Here is a 9,731-nt window from a genome sequence, read left to right as displayed (position 1 = left end):
GGACCACTCTACCAGTTTGGCTGACGTCCCCGGGGCCAGTGCTGCTCCGGAAACATGTGAGCAGCAATAAATACTCCCCGCTGGTCGAGAGGGTTCACCTTCTGCATACGAACCCCCAGTATGCCTACGTGGTCTTACTTGATGGGCGGGAGGACACGGTCTCCATCCGCGACCTGGCGCCCGCAGGTGCAGCAGACCACTACCCTGAACACTCTCCGGTAACTATGAAACCTGTACCCGAGGTGACACCGCGCTCACCAGGCCCTACATAGACTCCTCATGACACCTATATACCAGGTGCCTCGCGCATGCATGAGCTGGAACCAGCACAACCTCCGTCTCCTGTGCAATCACCAATATCGCCGGCATCGGTGCAATCACAGCCGGTGCTACGGAGATCGCAGCGACAGATTCGACCACCTGATAGACTTGACGTGTAAGAAACTTCGCCACATGGGTACACGTTTAAACAAAGTGGGGGGGGGGGTGAATGTGGTGAACTATTTGCCTGCCTGGACACGCTCCTCCCACTGGCCCCTGTATAAAGGCGATCGAGGTCTGATCCTCTCCCTCATTCTCCAAGATGTAGTATGATGGTCACTCGCTGCTGGTTCCTTCTTCAGTCAATAAAAGCCGATATCTCGCCTTTCGTCTCAGAGTGAGTTATTGATGGTGCATCAACCACCTCACACCAGCTCCTCAGCCACCACTTTACCTGGGGTTTAGAAGGCGCCAGATGCGTGGTCTATATATCCTAATATCAGTCTTATCCTGTTCCTTCATGTGACCGGACTTTCATTTCCCTCGCGACCTAGAGGAACAATTGTTCTGATGAATTAACCCTCTTATCACTGGAAGTGACTGCACCCTCGCCCACCAACTGCTGTGTGTGTGGGCGCTCGCACTGGTCACGGGGCCGGGGAGCGACAGACCGAGTTTCTCGGGTATTTCCGGAATGGAAAAGCACTTCCTATAATTTAAAGCATGAGAATCAGCAAATTTCCAGAAAACCTTCAGTGTGTACGTGGTGTGTGAGGGAGTTTTTTTTTTCCGCTCGAGCGCTGTGCTGCGGATAGGAAATTGCCGGGCCAAGTAAAGTGAAGGCGGAGCTGGACGATGAGAGGCCGCTCTCGGCTCTGTCCGTCACTCTGACTCTGTCCCCTCCCCTCCCCGCTCTGTCTCTCTGTGTGTTTCTTGGGCAGGAGTAGTGGCAGAGGACTGGAGGATGGGTTATGTTATCCAGTAACTTAGGAAAGGATCGAAGGAAAACCAAACATTGTTCAGATTCTGGAGGGTCTCGGCCTGAAACGTCGGCTGTTTACTGTTTCTCACAGATGCTGCCTGGCCTGCTGAGTTCCCCCAGCACTGTGCGTGAATCGCTGCAATGAAAAGCCTGGGAGCTGAGTCAGGTCTGCTGCTGCAGTTCAATCATTAAAGACTCGGCTGACAATGTCAATGCCCGGCTCAGCAAATATGCAGATCCCTTTAAAGAGTGAAAAAGTGTAACTAGCAATACAACAGGACGGTGATCAATGAGCTCAGTGATTTGAGGAATGTGAGATAGAAACATGGAAAATAGGTGCAGGAGTAGTCCATTCTGCCCTTCGAGCCTGCAAACAAGAACAAGAGATGTTCCATTGTCATTCACGAACCAGGGCAGAACTGCCGTGGGGAACGGTCGGTCCCTGGAAGTGCTGTAAAACAGAGATATCGGGGTGCAGATATCGAATTCCTTCAAAGTGTAAACACAGGTAGGCAGGACGGTGAAGAAGGTGTTTGCCACACCAGCATTCATCGGGAGAGTATTGGTCACTAGGCCGTGACGTCACATTACAGCTCTACCAGCCTTGGGGAAACGACTCTTGGAGCATGACGTACATTTATAGTTGCCCTGTGAGCAGAGGGTGACATTAAACTGGAGAGGGTGCAAAATGGATTTAACAGGAGGCTAGATAGGCTGGAAATTCCTCATCAGAGTGTATGTGACATTAGAGAGGTTGATAAAATAATGGCAGACATTGATATGGTCAGTAGTGAATCTGTTATCTCCAGGGTCATGGAGTCGGACGCTAGAGATTCCAGGTATAAAGTGAGAGAGGGAAGATTTAAATGGGACCATGAGGAGCAGGTTTTGTACACAGAAGGCGCTAATTACATGGAACAAACTACCTACAGTGATGGCATAGGTCGGCACCATTGCAATATCTCTTGCACTGTGGAGAGGGAAGTTTCACAGGGTCATGGGCCAAATGTAGGTAACTGAGAATGGTTTTGTTTGTCCACTTTGTCAGCATGGATGTGTTGGGCTGAAGGGCCTGTTTCTGTGCTGCACAACTCAGTGACAACGTCTGTTGCTCTGGCAGAGCGGGACGGACAGTGACAGTAGTGAGAAGGTTTGGGGGATGTAGAGAGGAGAGTGAATGGTTGAGGATGGGGCGGATGGAAAAGAATGTGGGGAAAAGTGAGATCACCTATTCCCAGGATCAAACTGTAAGAGTCATTTCCACATGGGGATGTTCAAAGGGACCTGGGTGTCATTGTAAACAAATCACTTGAGTTAACATGCAGATACAACAAGTAATGAGAGGGGCAAACAGTATTTTGTCCTGTGATCCAGGAGGAGTGGAGAAGAGGGGTACAGATATCTCAGTGGGTTCTGAAGGGTCCTGGTGAGAGCACACCTTGAATGTAGTGTCCGTGTTTGGTCACACTTCCTCAGGAAGGATATCCCTGCAATAGAGGGAGTGCAGTGACTGTTCCCCGCACTGACTGGGCTGGTTCCAGGGATGGAGGGTTGGTTATGTGAGAGGACAGTGAGTGGGCTGGGTCTGTATTCCTTGCAGTTAATGAGAAAACGAGGAAATCTGTTAGATTCTTTCAGGATGTGACAGACAGTAGGCAAGGGGGATCTTTCCCCTGAATGAGAGTTCCATAATTGAGGAAAATACCCTCAGAATGAGGTGTAAATCGCAAACACGAGAGAATCTGCTGATGCTGGAAATCCAAAGCAACACAAGATGCTGGTGGAACTCATGAGGACAGGCAGCCTGTATGCCAAAGAGTAAACAGTTAACACTTCGGGCCAAGACCCTTCCATCAGATCTCAGTGTGAAGGTTCTCAGCCCAAAGCATCATTACTCATTCACATCAGAATGCGGTGACATGCATTCAGGATGGAAATGGAATTATATCTCTTTAATCAGAAAATGAAAAAATTCTGTATTCGCTGTATAAGTAATCTGGATCCTCAGGTGCTGGGTTGTGTCAAAACTGAGATCACCAGTCTCTGGGAGAGTTTTCGTCACTCAGTCCATAAGACCATAAGATATAGGAGCAGAATTCAGCCATTTAGGCCATCGAGCCCGCTCTGCCATTTCATCATCACTGATCAATGTTTCCTCTTACCTCTTATCTGCCCTTGTATCCCTTTATGCCCTGACCACTAAAGAATCTATGAATCTCTGCCTATACCCAGTGATTTGGCCTCTCCTGCTGCCTGTGGCAAAAAATTCCACCGATTCACCACTCTCTGGCTGAAGGAATTCCTCCTCCTCTCCATTCTGGAAGGATATTCTATTTTGAAGCTGGGTGGTCTGGCTTTAGACACTCCCACCATAGGAAAAATCCTCTCCACATCCACTCAATCAAGCCCTTCTACTATTTGATAGGTTTCAATTCGGTAACCCTTCTTTCTTCAATGTCACGGGGAATAGAGGCCCAGAGCTATGAAACGCTTTTCATATGACAAGCCATTTAATCCTGGTAAAATTCTCCATTTGTGACGTCATGTCAGCAGAAAACGTTCTGGATTTCAGAGATTTTTGTATTTTGGAATAATGGACAAATCTGCAAACCTCAATCATTAACCCATGCAATCCCAGGCACACAGATGCAAAATAAAGACAGATGTAAATTTAAAGCAGGAAAGTGGAACCTTACGAGGAGGTAAAGCCTGATTACAAGGCCTCAAAATATTGTACTCTCCAAATGGTCAAAATACAGCCAAGTAACAAGTTCGAAAATACCCACAACTTGCAGAATTACAGTGCCTCTGATTATCTTGGTCCATGGGATAAACACAAGCTGGGTCTGATCAACCCTGGCACGGTCACCTGGGCAAGAGAGTCTCATGATTAACGACCCGAAACCCCCAATGACCCCAGGTTGCAGAACTGATGATGTGCCCCTTTGCACACCCGGTTCTTTAAGCCAAGTGGGAGTCAGGCCACGTTAATGAAAGGCATCGGCTAGATTAAAGTGGCTCCACTACACTACACTATCCACCATAGTCCCACATATCTCACCATACAAAACTCCACAGCTTTATCTCTTCCAGCCTCACATATACATCCACCAGCCCTACCCTCAAACCCAATCCTAAGAAGGGGCACCCACCCCTTCTAACCCTGGCCACACACCCACAAACCCGACGACGAGTGTACGGAGGAGTAAGATCCAACAAAGTCAAGTGTTGGACCTGGTGGATGAAGGCATGGGCCGGATCAATGTGGCAGCGTTGCGTGACACTGAATCGAGAGTGACGAGATGAAGAAACACAAGAGGGGTGATTCTCCGACTGCACGCATAATCTCCTTGTTATTTAGATTTTGTTCTGATAGTCCTCTGACTATTTGAATATGTTGGTATAATTCATATTTAATTCCAGTGTTTCTTGTCAATGTTGTGTCTGATGAAATGTGTCTGTGATGCTGCTACAAATCCGCTGTTCCTTTCACCTGTGTGCATAAATAAACTCGATTTGAACTTTACTTTGAAATGTCCAAATCTCTCCTTCGCTCTCCTGCTGCCCTGTGTCATGAACTGAACGTCTTCGTGTTTAACTTTACAATATTTCATCTAATTTTATTTCCGTACTGCTTTTGAAATTTGCGTTTCCCTTTTCAATTGCAGCCCGCACCCCCGCCTGTCTCTGCCCTCTGTCCTTCCTCCTGTATTAAACGCAGCGCGAACCGTCACACATTGGTGCCGCTTCCCATCCCCCAGCGTTCCGCTTGGTGATTCCTTTCTCCAAGCAGCCAATCGGAATGCTCAGCGTCACCATTCTAATTAACATACCATTTTGTGCGCTGCCTATTTAGTCCGAGCTCCGAACAGTTTCTGATTATTATTGTGTTTGAAACCGACGGGGAAGTGCCTGATCCACCGAAACCCGCTCCCAAGAAGGGCGCCAAGAAAGCTCCGTCCAAACCGGCGAGCAAGTCTGGCAAGAAGCGCAAGAGGTCGAGGAAGGACAGTTACAAAGTGCTGAAGCAGGTTCACCCCGACACCGGCATCTCCTCCAAGGCCATGAGCATCATGAATTCATTCGTGAACGATATCTTCGAGCGCATCGCGGGTGAGGCTTACCGCCTGGCCGACTACAACAAGCGGTCCACCATCAGCTCCCGGGAGATCCAGACCGCCGTGCGCCTGCTGCTGCCCGGGGAGCTGGCCAAGCACGCCGTGTCCGAAGGAACAATGGCGGTGACCAAGTACACCAGCTCCAAGTAAAGACAACTTTACTGACAAAACAAACGGGAAATTCAAAGGATCATTTAAGAGCCACTCACGCTTTCATTAAAAGAGTTACAAAATATTGAGCCATGGACTTGAGGTAAGTTTGAAAATTGCTTTTTGATGCGCTCATTCAGAATCTTATCTCCGTTACTCAGAAATTGCTGTCCACTATTCAGCAGAATCCAGATTTCTCTGTTACATTCCTGCGTACTGCACAGGCACGGAATCGTGACGCACCCCTTCCCTTTCATTTCCTCTCGTTCATCAGGTTTCTCTGAAGAAGACACTCATTGTTGCTTCTGGTTTATTTACCGTGGAGAATGCGGTTCTTTGAGTTTTGTCCCATTTTGGTTACTTCTCTTAACCCCATTCCAACACGAGAGCTGAACACTCACGGTTTGTTCAGACTGTATTTGTTAAAGCCCCACTTTCTGAAGAGCCATCCGTTGGTAAACTGACTTGAGTTTACACAATGACCGTCCGCGAACATTTATCAATTGAAAGAAATCGGTGAACTAAATCTCCAGACACCGTGGCAATATTAACTACACTTAGTTTAAATCTGTTTCACCAATCATAAACGTCCCGCTACATTTCTCCAGACTGTATATGAAGGGAGAATACGCATATTTCCGGAAGCCAGAATTTTTCACGGTCAAGACTCCAAGTTTATTTCTGATTTATCAAATCTATCTGACGTTGTATGTATTCCGGAAACCTGGTTTCCCACATTTAAATTCTTCCTTCCAGGATTATATTGTAATTAGGCCTGATAGATTATTTGGTAGAGAAGGTGCTATTGCAAATTTTATACAGAAAGGGAGAAGGCATACAGTTGTGGATGTGAATGAAATGTATGAGACACTTGTAGAAGTATTTGATTCAACAGGGAGCGACATTAAAGAGGTATATTATTATAACCATGGTGGAAAGCTTTCGATTGATGTCTTGGAGAGTATTTATGTAGCTCCAACTCACTAAGGGATGTATGGTTGGGGATTTTAATGCATAGACTTCACTGTGGGCTTGTTCTCAGAATGATGGTGCTGGTGTGATTGCAGAAGAGTTTTAGCTATTTCACTGTGTCTAACTTGTGGGAGAGTTATGAGATTTAATGTTCATAATAGTTCTGAAATTGCTGTAAACTTAACTTTGGTTTCAAACATTCATGCTGCAGTGAGTGAGTGGTATGTCATGGGAGATGAAACAGTGGGGAGTGATCATTTTCCTCTATTTATAAGCCTGGGTTTAGACCAAGATGCCACTTTGAGGAGGTGGAATTTCGGTAAAGCAAATTGGAGAAGTTTTAATGTTTTATGTGATGAATGGAACATCTGTGTGGATGGAATGGAGAGCATGATGTCGATTTCTGCAAAGAAAGGTTGTCACGTTATTCCTCAAATTTGCTGGAAGAGACTCATATTAGAAAGTGCATTAATAGGAGAAAAGCTGTACCATGGTGGACGGAGGAGTGTGCAGAGGCAATTATTCAGAAAAATGTGGCATTTTGGAAAGTTAAGAAGTATCACTGTCCGCGTGATCTTATTAAGTGTAACAGGTCACAGGCCGTGGTGAGGAAAGTAATGAAGGTTGTGAAAAATATTTACTAGAGGTCATATTGTGCTAGAATTCGAAGGACTATTAAACTTGGAGGTGTTAGGGGAATGATTAAGAAAATGGGGGGTGAGGGATTCATAGGGTTCCCAGTATTGATTAAAGAAGGTGATACAATTGTGACTGAAACGGAGAGGGTTTAGTTACTGGCTTGGTCATTTGCTGTAACTCATAATCAAAATAATGAAGAGACTAAACAATGTAGGGATAAGCTGTTAAGTGAATACCCAGACGTGTTGGAAACCTGCTGTAGCAATGACAGTGATGTAGAGTTTTATTTGTGTGAATTTAGGAAAACGATTATTAATACTGGGCTGACGGCTCCAGGAAAGGATGATATTAGTTATTGCATGTTTAAACGTATGGCCAGAGCTCTTTGGAGATAATATTACATTTTTGAATCCTATTTGGCATTCAGGCCATCTTCCCTCCTCATGGAAAATTGCAATTGTAGTGTCTATTCAGGATCCTGGTAAACCCCTGTTGGATCCTCCTAGTTATAGACCAATATTCCTGATTTCCCATTTGTGTAAACATATGGGATATATGGTATTAGAGTGGTTGAATTATATTTTGGAAAAGGGAGGGGACATGTTGTTGTTAATATACTGGATTAGTTTGAGGGGACAAGTGCTGGTTCAACAGCACATGTCCCAAAAGCAGTCAATGTTTTTATGCAGAAATCTCAGCATCTACTTCAACACAGCAAGCTTCCAGAAACAATATAGTCAGTGGAAATGTCAATCCATCGCCTCCTATATTGTCGCGATGAGGCCACACTCAGGTAGGAGGAACAACACCTTGTATTCTAGCTGGCCAGCCTCCAATCTGATGGCATGAACATCGATTTCTTGATCTTCCGGTCATGCCTCCCCTCCCTCATCATTCCCCATCCACTTTTCCCTCTTGTCGCCTGCCCATCACCTCCCTCGGGTGTTTCTCCCCCCCCCCCACTTTTCGTTCTTCCACGCCCTTCTGTTCTCTCCTATCAGACTTGCCCTTCTCCAGCCCTGTAGCTCTTTCACCAATCAACTTCCCAGCTCCTTACTTCATCTCTCCCTCTCCCAGTTCCAGTTATCACTTTGTGTTTCTCTCCCCCTCCCCCACCTTTAAATTTACTCCTCATTGTTTGTTCCCCAGTCCTACTGAAGAATCTTGGCCCAAAATGTAAACTGTACTTTATCCACAGACGCTGCCTGGCCTGCAGAGTTTCTCTAGCATTTTGTGTGTTCTCCTTGGATTTCAATAACTGCAGATTTTCTCCTCTTTATTACTCAATGTCAACAGGCATTCTGTATGACAACTGTCAAAGTCCCACAGCAGATATGAAACTCGAGGTTCGGCAGATGCTGAGAATAAAGTGCAAAGTAACACACAAAATACTGCAGGAGCTCAGCAAGTCGGGCAGCATCTCAGCAGAGAAATAAACAGTCTAGGTAGGATGAAGTGTTTGTGCCCATAATATTCACGGTTTATTCCTCTGCATAGATGCTGCTGGGGCTACTGAGACCCGCCAGCATTTTGCAAACATAAACCTCTTTTTTTTCAGTCAATCAGTTTCCAGATGTTGCTGAACTTTCATTTGTAGCCTCATCCTCCTGCTCTGGTTCCCTCTTTCTACTCCCCATCAACTCGAGCCTCCATCACATCTAGAGCCTCCTTTTTGCTGATCCCACTTGTTTCTGCTCCATCGAATATTTACCCACCATTCTGCTCATACCTTAGAGGAGAGCATTGTATTGCAACAGTCTGGCTGTGTGAGGCACGGCCCTTCAAAATCAGTGAAAATCACCCAAAACAGTGAACAGAGAAGGGCAGAGCCTATATTACCAGCAATATCGAGGAGCAGATAGGGAATCAGATTCTGGAAAGGTGTAAGAATAACAGAGTTGTCATGATGGGAAATTTTAATTTGCCAAATATAGATTAGCATCTCTCTAGAGCAAGGGTTTTTATGAGGTGGAGTTTGTTAGGTGTGTTCAGGAAGGCTTCTTGACACAATACGTAGTTAAGCCTACAAGAGGAGAGGCTGCACTTGATTTGGTATTGGGAAATGAACTTGGTCAGGTGTCAGATCTCTCAGTAGGAGAGCATTTTGGAGATAGTGAATATAATCCTTTCTCCTTTACAATATCATTGGAGAGATATTCGGAGCAGCCAAGTTAGAAAAGAATTTAATTTGAATAAGGGGAATTATGAGGCTATCAGACAGGAATTTGGAAACAAATGCTCTCAAGGAAAAGTACGGTAGTGTGGCAAATGTTCAGGGAATACTTGAGTGAAGTTCTGCAATAGTTACGTTCCCATGAGACACGGAAGTGATGGTAGTGTGCAGAAACTCTGGTGTACAAAGGCTGGTCAAGAAGAAAAGAAAACATTACTTCTTACTTCTTACTTCTCCTGACAGTAAGAGTGTTCACTTTGATTTGCAAATATGTGGATTTCATCTCCAGGCACAGTGAGGATATAAAATCCCCATTTGAATACACTCAGATATGAACTGATTGTTCATAGTCACAGTGCATTGATTACTCTTCACAAACATGTCTATCCAAATAGAAACTATTTGCGCCATTGCAAAATACTCCACTTGAGGTTCC

General features: G+C 45.4%; 1 long non-coding RNA gene across 1 annotated transcript in view; it reads left to right on the top strand.

Annotated features, from left to right (window-relative positions):
- Nucleotides 1-5,150: 5,150 nt before the first annotated feature.
- LOC132390155 (uncharacterized) overlaps nucleotides 5,151-9,731 on the top strand; it is a 54,891-nt gene continuing 50,310 nt past the window's right edge. Inside the window, exon 1 of the long non-coding RNA XR_009510808.1 lies at nucleotides 5,151-5,614. This is a non-coding gene — a long non-coding RNA (uncharacterized LOC132390155). The remainder of the gene's footprint in view (nucleotides 5,615-9,731) is intronic.

Source organism: Hypanus sabinus, unplaced genomic scaffold (assembly GCF_030144855.1).
Source record: "Hypanus sabinus isolate sHypSab1 unplaced genomic scaffold, sHypSab1.hap1 scaffold_793, whole genome shotgun sequence".
Classification (NCBI taxonomy): domain Eukaryota; kingdom Metazoa; phylum Chordata; class Chondrichthyes; order Myliobatiformes; family Dasyatidae; genus Hypanus; species Hypanus sabinus.
The sequence above is the reverse complement of the archived record's forward strand: the minus strand, read 5'-3'. Positions and strand labels throughout refer to the sequence as shown.